Source organism: Procambarus clarkii, chromosome 25 (genome assembly GCF_040958095.1).
Source record: "Procambarus clarkii isolate CNS0578487 chromosome 25, FALCON_Pclarkii_2.0, whole genome shotgun sequence".
NCBI classification, from domain to species: domain Eukaryota; kingdom Metazoa; phylum Arthropoda; class Malacostraca; order Decapoda; family Cambaridae; genus Procambarus; species Procambarus clarkii.
In genome coordinates, this window is record NC_091174.1 from 27,605,995 (window position 1) to 27,614,089 (window position 8,095).

Sequence of the window (8,095 nt, forward strand, 5' to 3'; positions counted from 1 at the left end):
AAGGATATTAGGGTAGTGAACTTCCAGAGGTGGAAGGGGAAGTTCTGGTGGATTACTTATAGGGAGTTGATAGTGTTTGGTTGTCATTAGCGTGCAAGACGCAGTGAGAGGTGAGTGACTGTTGGCATTCTTACGTCAAGGAGTTTTTTATACTGAAGTATCAATGAACATTTATACTGGTATATGTTATTGCATTCAAATGCTGATTTTCTATATATATATGTTATCTTGCTGATGGTGCAACAGTGTATGTAGACTTGATCAACTTGAGGAGGTTGATAGTATCAGGTGGTGAACCATGAGATAGGATACCACTTGATAAGCTGATAATAGAGTTCTGATGGTGTTGGAGTGCAACCTGATTGTGATATTATAGAGTACAGGATTCATTATTATTATATGTGTGTATGTATCGTGTATGTGCTTTGTCCAGTAAATGTATCCCAATTTGCTGGTGTTTGCCCTCGTCCTAGTGAGGCTTCCCAGGAGGTAGTAAAGAAGGAGAGAGAGAGAGAAAGAACCAAGAACCACTGCCGTGGACAGGGTAAAAGGTAATACTAATAAGTCAAAAAGGGGATTGAGGAGATCATATCACCTAAGGAGAGAGTGGGGAGTCACAGCGGCTCGAGTGGGTGTGTGCACGTGACAACGAGGCTAAATGTTGGAGCCGCATCCCCTAAACGTGTGACGTTGAGCCCCTCTCCAAGAGCCAGAAGCGCCAAGGGTGATCTCCTAGTATAAGCACTCTACCGAGTTGTGGGTTGGGTTGTCCGTAGAGAAGGATCAACGACGACAACACCAACCAACCCACAGTCTATAATAAATTGGGGGCCTGTGTCCGGGAGAGTGAACTGACACACCCACACCCTGTCCAAGAGTGGATTTGTACACCCCTGCTGAGATAAACTGTGTGACCGCAGGTGTATACTCTCTCTCTTGGGAAGACTCACAGGACAAAGATGGATAAGGTGCAAGCGTTTGTGGAGTCAGGCAAGCCTGAGGACTTGGAAGGTTGCACGAGGGATCAATTGAAACAAATAGCAGAAAAATGTGGCATTAGGTTGAAAGCATCTAAAGTAGCTGGGATGAAGGATGAGATCCTGAGGCAGTTAAGAGCCAAAAATGAAGCGGCAGAGCAAGGAGCCCAAAAAGGAGCTGAAAGTGGAAAGGAGGATGATGGGCAGGATGAAGTGAGATCCCAGGGATCGAGTAGGAGCAGCAAGAGTAGCCGCAGTAGCAGGAGTAGCCGAAATAGGAGCTTGGAGAGATTCCAGTTAGAGCTCCAGATGCAGGAACAACGAGAGGACAAGGAGAGGCAGTTCCAGCTGGAAAAGATGAAATTAGAACTCCAGATGAAAAATGAAGCAGAGAAGGAAAAAGAAAAAACCAGACTGGAAATAGAAAAAGAGAAAGCAAGACTAGAGGTGGAGAAAGAAAAAGAGAAAACCAGAGTAAGAGAACTGGAGTTGGAACAGGAGAAAGAAAAAGAGAAAACCAGAGTAAGGGAACTGGAGTTGGAACAGGAGAAAGAAAAAGCCCAAGTCGAAAAAGAAAAAGAGAGAACAAAACAAATGCAGATAGAAGCGAATAGAACCTTGGCTGAGCAAAGGATTGAACATGGGTTGCCAGAGAGCACCACCCAGGTATCACACCCACCAGATGTTAGGGTTAGGGAGAAGGACATTCCCTTGTTTGTTCCCGAAGAGGCAGAGAGCTTTTTCGAGCACTTTGAAAAAGTAGCCAGTATCAAGGAGTGGCCACAGGAGGAATGGGCCCAGCTGGTCCAGTTAAGATTGACCGGTGCAGCCAGGGAGGCATACACCCAATTGTCACTGGAAGAGTGCCAGGATTACGCCACAGTAAAGAGCAGCATATTGCGCTCGTTTCAGTTAACCTCAGAGGCTTATAGGAAGCGCTTCAGAGAGATGATCAAAGTTGGAGAGTGTACTTTTGCTGAGACAGCAAGAGATCTGGAAAGACGATTCCAGAAGTGGATTGAGGCTGCTGGAGTTGGATCTTACGCTGACCTGAAGCAACTGATGGTCATGGAGAAGTTCTTGGAGATGATGCATCCCGAAACAAAGTTCAAGATCCAAGAAGCAGGGATATTGGAGGTGAAAGATGCCGCAGATAGGGCGGATATGATTACCGAAGCATATAAGAGCTTGAGGGAGAACAGAGTGAGAAGCGAGGCGAGACGCAGCAATAGCAGACCCAGTGGAGTCTGGGGAGGAAGAAATTATGAGAGACCCAGAAGAGTCTGGGGTGAGAAAAATTTTGATAAATGGGCAGATAAAAGTAAGTACCCTAAAACTCAGAAGAGTAGGTCGCGCACTTCATCTGAAAGTGAAGATGGAGGAGCCAAACGAGAAACTATTCGTGATCCAGGGAATCAAGAGTCCAGTAAAGCCCCACAGAGTTCAAATAGTGTGCCTGGCCCGAGGAACTCTCATGTGAGTGGACAAAGTCAGAGCCGCTTTGGTACGTATAGGAGAGATTTCTCCCAGATGAGATGTTACAATTGTAACGGATTGGGTCACGTGATGCGAGATTGTCGGCAGGGCAAGAGAGTTGTGACCCTGGCCATGTGTGACCCCCGAAGTAAATATACTAATGTGTTCCAAGACAAACCACAGAGAGCGAACTTAGTGAACGAGAGGTATAAGCCGTTCATGAGCAAAGGTTGGATCAGAATAGGAAGCCAACCTGAAGTAGAAGTTGGTATCTTAAGAGATACCGGAGCTAATCAGAGCTTGATTACGAGAAGCCTGATTGGGAATGATCGACGGTTAGCTGGCAGGAGTAAGATGAAGGTATATGGGTTGTTGTCTGAAAGTGACATGCCCATTTGTACTGTCCAGCTAAGGTCGGAATATGTGTCGGCAGAGGTGATGTTGGGAGTGTGCCCCGACATACCTATTCCAGGAGTCCAAGTGATCCTGGGGAATGACTTGTGCGGGACAAAGGTGTTGCCAAGAGTCATAGCGGAGACTGTGCCAGAGGAGTGCCCAGAAGGCCACGGCACGGGTGGGACACCTGAGAGTGTGAACCTGACTGACATCCGAGGAGATGAGTCAGGAGACCGCCAAGCCATTGAAAACCCTGTCTTGGTAGTGACGAAGGCAGAGGTGGCCGACGAGGAAGACGCTGGAGAAGATGAGACAGTGTCGATTAAACCGGTAGAAGATATCGATGTAGATATAGCATGGCTGTTTGATGAAGGTCCAGCCCAGGCAAATGGAGTCTCGGTGAGGTCGAAAGTGAGGATGACCCAGCCGAAGAAGAATCATGTGAAGAGAGCGGACCTGAGTAGAGCCCAGACTGCTGAAATTAAGGGTCGGAAGGTGAATGCAACTGTGCTGAGTAGGAATGAGGAAAGATGTGGACATACTGAGGACGGGAGTAGAGCGTCACGTTGTCCACGAGCACAGAGGCATAGGGATAGTGGAGTTAAGTTGTTTGAGATGTCAAGAGTTGGCATGTTTCACAGACAACGTGGAGGAGAAATAATGAAGAAGAGTAATAGCCGAGAAAATGAGAGGAGAAGAGACAGTATGTGTGGAGAGATGCTTACGAGCACTCTGGGAGAGGTAGAGCGACATGCACGGTCGAGTGCTGTTGAGTGTAGTACAGTGCTTGAAGAAACTTTTAGGGAACGAAGAAGAGTTGAAGGAGAAGAAATGGAGTTGTATAGAAGTGAAAAGTGTGGGAAGAGGAAGATGATACAAGCATGGAGGAATAGAGGAAAGCCGAGGACTCGGTGGGAGTCGAACAGGATGAGGTCTCAGATAAATGAGGAGACGAAAAGGAGGAGCGTCGGTGAAGACGATGGAGTGAAGTATGATGACAGGAGACGAAAGTATAATGGCAGTAGATGGAAGTGTGAAGACGACAGAGGAGGTACAGACAGCAGATGTCTGACTCTGGACGTGAAGAGAAGAAGACGAGGAAACGGAGGGTGGAGACAGTAAGTAGAGTGGACCGATGGAATGCAGGCGTCCAAGGAGGACAGCCTAGCCAAGAGGTGCCAGAGAAGTCAAATCGTTTGTGAGAAGACCATGTTTCTGGAGAGTTGTGAGCCGGATGTTGCAAGGAGCAATGAACTAATTGTAGACTCTTAAGGGAGTACGTAAGCAGATCAACCGTTCGAACCAATCGGTTGAAGAACGAGACAGTGTGGTGGCGGATGTATTATCCCGAGCTTTGCCACTGGAATAACTCTCAAAAATAAGGGGAGGGGAGTGTTATGATCTCGGCCTACAGGAGAAACGAGTCTCCCTCCTTGAGAGTTATTCGTCAAGCCTGACCTGATTAGAAGGTCTAGTAAATATTGAGGTAATAACCCATATGTAAAATGGTTGTTTGGATATGTGTAACAGTTTGAGATTATGGGTAATGCAGAAGAAAATAGATAAATGACTGGCTAGGAGATGTGGACATTTTGCTGGAGGCGTGAGGCTCGCTTCCGGAGGACCTTGACCTCACTTGAGTGCCAGACATCGCAGGGGGAAGCCGCGCTCCGTTTGAGCTCCCGCCAGAAGGGAACCCCTAGTGATATATCTCTAAGAGAAGAGAAGTGTGCAGACGTGCCAGCTGTGGAATTGAGCTGAGAATGTTGTGGTATCAAGTCCTGGTCGACGAGCAGAGTTTAATAAGCTACTCAGAGGCATTTTCGTGGGCTGTGTGGAGCGCCCTGACCAGACGCCGTTAGAGGAAAAGCACCCTCGATCAGTTAATCTGTGGTAAGCACGATATACGCCAGTTCATAGTGATCACTTGTAGTTGGTCGTGTGCCCAGCGACGGTAGCAATGTTTATTTATAAGTTAGACATGTTTTAATAAGGCAGAAAGCCTGAAATAGGAGAGTGAAGAGGGAGGAGCACGGAGCGACGTCCGCCCCCTCTGAGCGCTGGCGGACGACTGAGGGAGCCTGGCTCCGGATGGAGGAAGACCCTCCCAGCGAGTGAGGACCGCCGCCAGGCGAGGTGGAGTATGGACCCGCCCAAAACGGGGGAGTCCACTCTCACTGTATGTAGAGAACAGATAGAGGTTTGAGGCAAACATATTGTGTGAATATTTTTTGTTTGTGTTAAAGGGGAACATTTTATTGGAGTGTCGATGGGTTGCAGGTTTGTTCTTTGGGGAAGAAGTTGCTGAGAACTTCGAAGCCAGCAGATGAAGTAGCTGATGAGACTCCAAGGTAGTGGAGCAGAGGACCTCGAGCTGTGAGGAGAAGCAGCAGTGAAGAGGAGTGTCACGTGCTTCTGTAGAGGTGGAGAAGCACCATAGTTGCTCGGGGAACTTCATGGTGTAGCAGCCAAGAGAGCTGTGGAGGACCCTAGCAGAAGGGTGAAGCACCGTACTTGCTCAAGGAAACTTCATGATAGCAGCCTGGAGGAGCTGCAGAGGATCCTGGTAGTGAAGCCCGGAAGAACCTAAGGATATTAGGGTAGTGAACTTCCAGAGGTGGAAGGGGAAGTTCTGGTGGATTACTTATAGGGAGTTGATAGTGTTTGGTTGTCATTAGCGTGCAAGACGCAGTGAGAGGTGAGTGACTGTTGGCATTCTTACGTCAAGGAGTTTTTTATACTGAAGTATCAATGAACATTTATACTGGTATATGTTATTGCATTCAAATGCTGATTTTCTATATATATATGTTATCTTGCTGATGGTGCAACAGTGTATGTAGACTTGATCAACTTGAGGAGGTTGATAGTATCAGGTGGTGAACCATGAGATAGGATACCACTTGATAAGCTGATAATAGAGTTCTGATGGTGTTGGAGTGCAACCTGATTGTGATATTATAGAGTACAGGATTCATTATTATTATATGTGTGTATGTATCGTGCATGTGCTTTGTCCAGTAAATGTATCCCAATTTGCTGGTGTTTGCCCTCGTCCTAGTGAGGCTTCCCAGGAGGTAGTAAAGAAGGAGAGAGAGAGAGAAAGAACCAAGAACCACTGCCGTGGACAGGGTAAAAGGTAATACTAATAAGTCAAAAAGGGGATTGAGGAGATCATATCACCTAAGGAGAGAGTGGGGAGTCACAGCGGCTCGAGTGGGTGTGTGCACCTGACAACGAGGCTAAATGTTGGAGCCGCATCCCCTAAACGTGTGACGTTGAGCCCCTCTCCAAGAGCCAGAAGCGCCAAGGGTGATCTCCTAGTATAAGTACTCTACCGAGTTGTGGGTTGGGTTGTCCGTAGAGAAGGATCAACGACGACAACACCAACCAACCCACAGTCTATAATAGCCAATAAGCCTTCTGCAGCCCCTATGTTTATCCCTTATGTATCCCCCCATGTTTTCACCTTCATTGTATTATCACCTGACCTAATGCGGGTATAAAATCAACTAGTATTGTAAGATCTGTTCACTTGAGAATGAACCATGGAGGTTCGAAACGTCGTGCAAATTATACAAATAAGTGTAATACACTCTATAGTAAATCACTTCTTTTCTTCACCTTAAAAGTACGAAAATGAGTTTTGGAGAACTCCTATTTCAATTAAGCCCTGATGCTAAGAAAATAGTTAGAGGGATAGAAGCCCTAAACCAGAAAATAATAAATACAGAATATGCGGTCATATTCAATGAAACATGTTTGAAAGAAAACCTGTTGCCAGTATACACATATATATATATGTATGTATATTAAATAATGGAAGGGAGTACCACCTCTAGCTGGATAAAGGGGGACCCATAGCCTCGGAGGAAACCACGCATAACGCATTAGAGGGAATGTTTAGATCCCCTCCAATACAGTTTCTGTGTGCTTTTCTCCTACCACCCCCTTCCTTTTTATTTTTTGTTCTTTATTATGTATTTGATGGTTACAAGATATACATGGGTCGATACAAAAATAATAATGCAAAAAGGTGCTTAAAGGTTATTGATCTCTTGAAAAACACGACAATGGGAGACATTGATGAATGTCACAGACGGGTTCAATCATTGTTGCAAGTCAAACACTTCTTCGAATTCCTCTGAAGTTGGACTAGTGCCCAAGACGCAACAGGCATTTCCCCTCTGAATCGCAACACTGAGGCGCAGGAACAAGAAAATTTTTGCTCTCTGGTCTTTTGTAGCGCTGATCAATTTGTCCCACAATTCCTTCAGGAACTTTAATATATATATCATATATTGATAGGAACTATCAATATATATATATATATATATATATATATATATATATATATATATATATATATATATATATATATATATATATATATATATTGATAGTTCCTATCAATATATTTATATATATATATATATATATATATATATATATATATATATATATATATATATATATATATATATATATATATATATATATACATATGTAGAGTAGTATTAGGCATCTATCAGCGTCAGGGTACTATGGAATTGTGCTCTGGTTGTCAGTCTGGAGTGGCCTCTCCTGGGTGCAAAGCCAGGGTTGGATGATACAGGTGAGAAGCTGTTATATGTATAGATAACGGCCTGTTGGTCTAGTGGTATGATTCTCGCTTAGGGTGCGAGAGGTCCCGGGTTCAACTCCCGGACAGGCCCGACAACATTTTGTCTCGGTAGTACTATGGGTTGGCTCGTTTCTTTTCACCTTATAATCCTGTTCACTTATCAGTAAATTAGTAATAGAGAATTAGGCATATGTTGTTGGGTTACATCCTGGGGAAGGTCAACAGTCTGACCCTCAGTGTAAATCCAACCCGAATATATATATATATATATATATATATATATATATATATATATATATATATATATATATATATATATATATATATATATATATATATATATATATATATATATATATATATATATATATATATACATATGTCGTAAATAGTAGCCAGAACGCACTTCTCGGCCAACTATGCAAGGCCCAATTTGCCTAATAAGCCAAGTTTTCGTGAATTAATTGTTTTTCGACTACCTAACCTACCTAACCTAACCTAACCTAACTTTTTCTGATACCTAACCTAACATAACCTATAGAGAATGGTTAGGTAAGGTTAGGTAGCGTTGGTTAGGTTCGGTCATATATCTACGTCAATTTTAACTCCAATAAAAAAAAAT

General features: G+C 44.2%; 1 non-coding gene across 1 annotated transcript; it reads left to right on the top strand.

Annotated features, from left to right (window-relative positions):
- The first annotated feature begins 7,492 nt into the window (after nucleotides 1-7,492).
- Nucleotides 7,493-7,564, top strand: TRNAP-AGG (transfer RNA proline (anticodon AGG)). Its single transcript has one exon. It is a non-coding gene; the product is annotated as a tRNA-Pro (tRNA).
- Nucleotides 7,565-8,095: the final 531 nt, after the last annotated feature.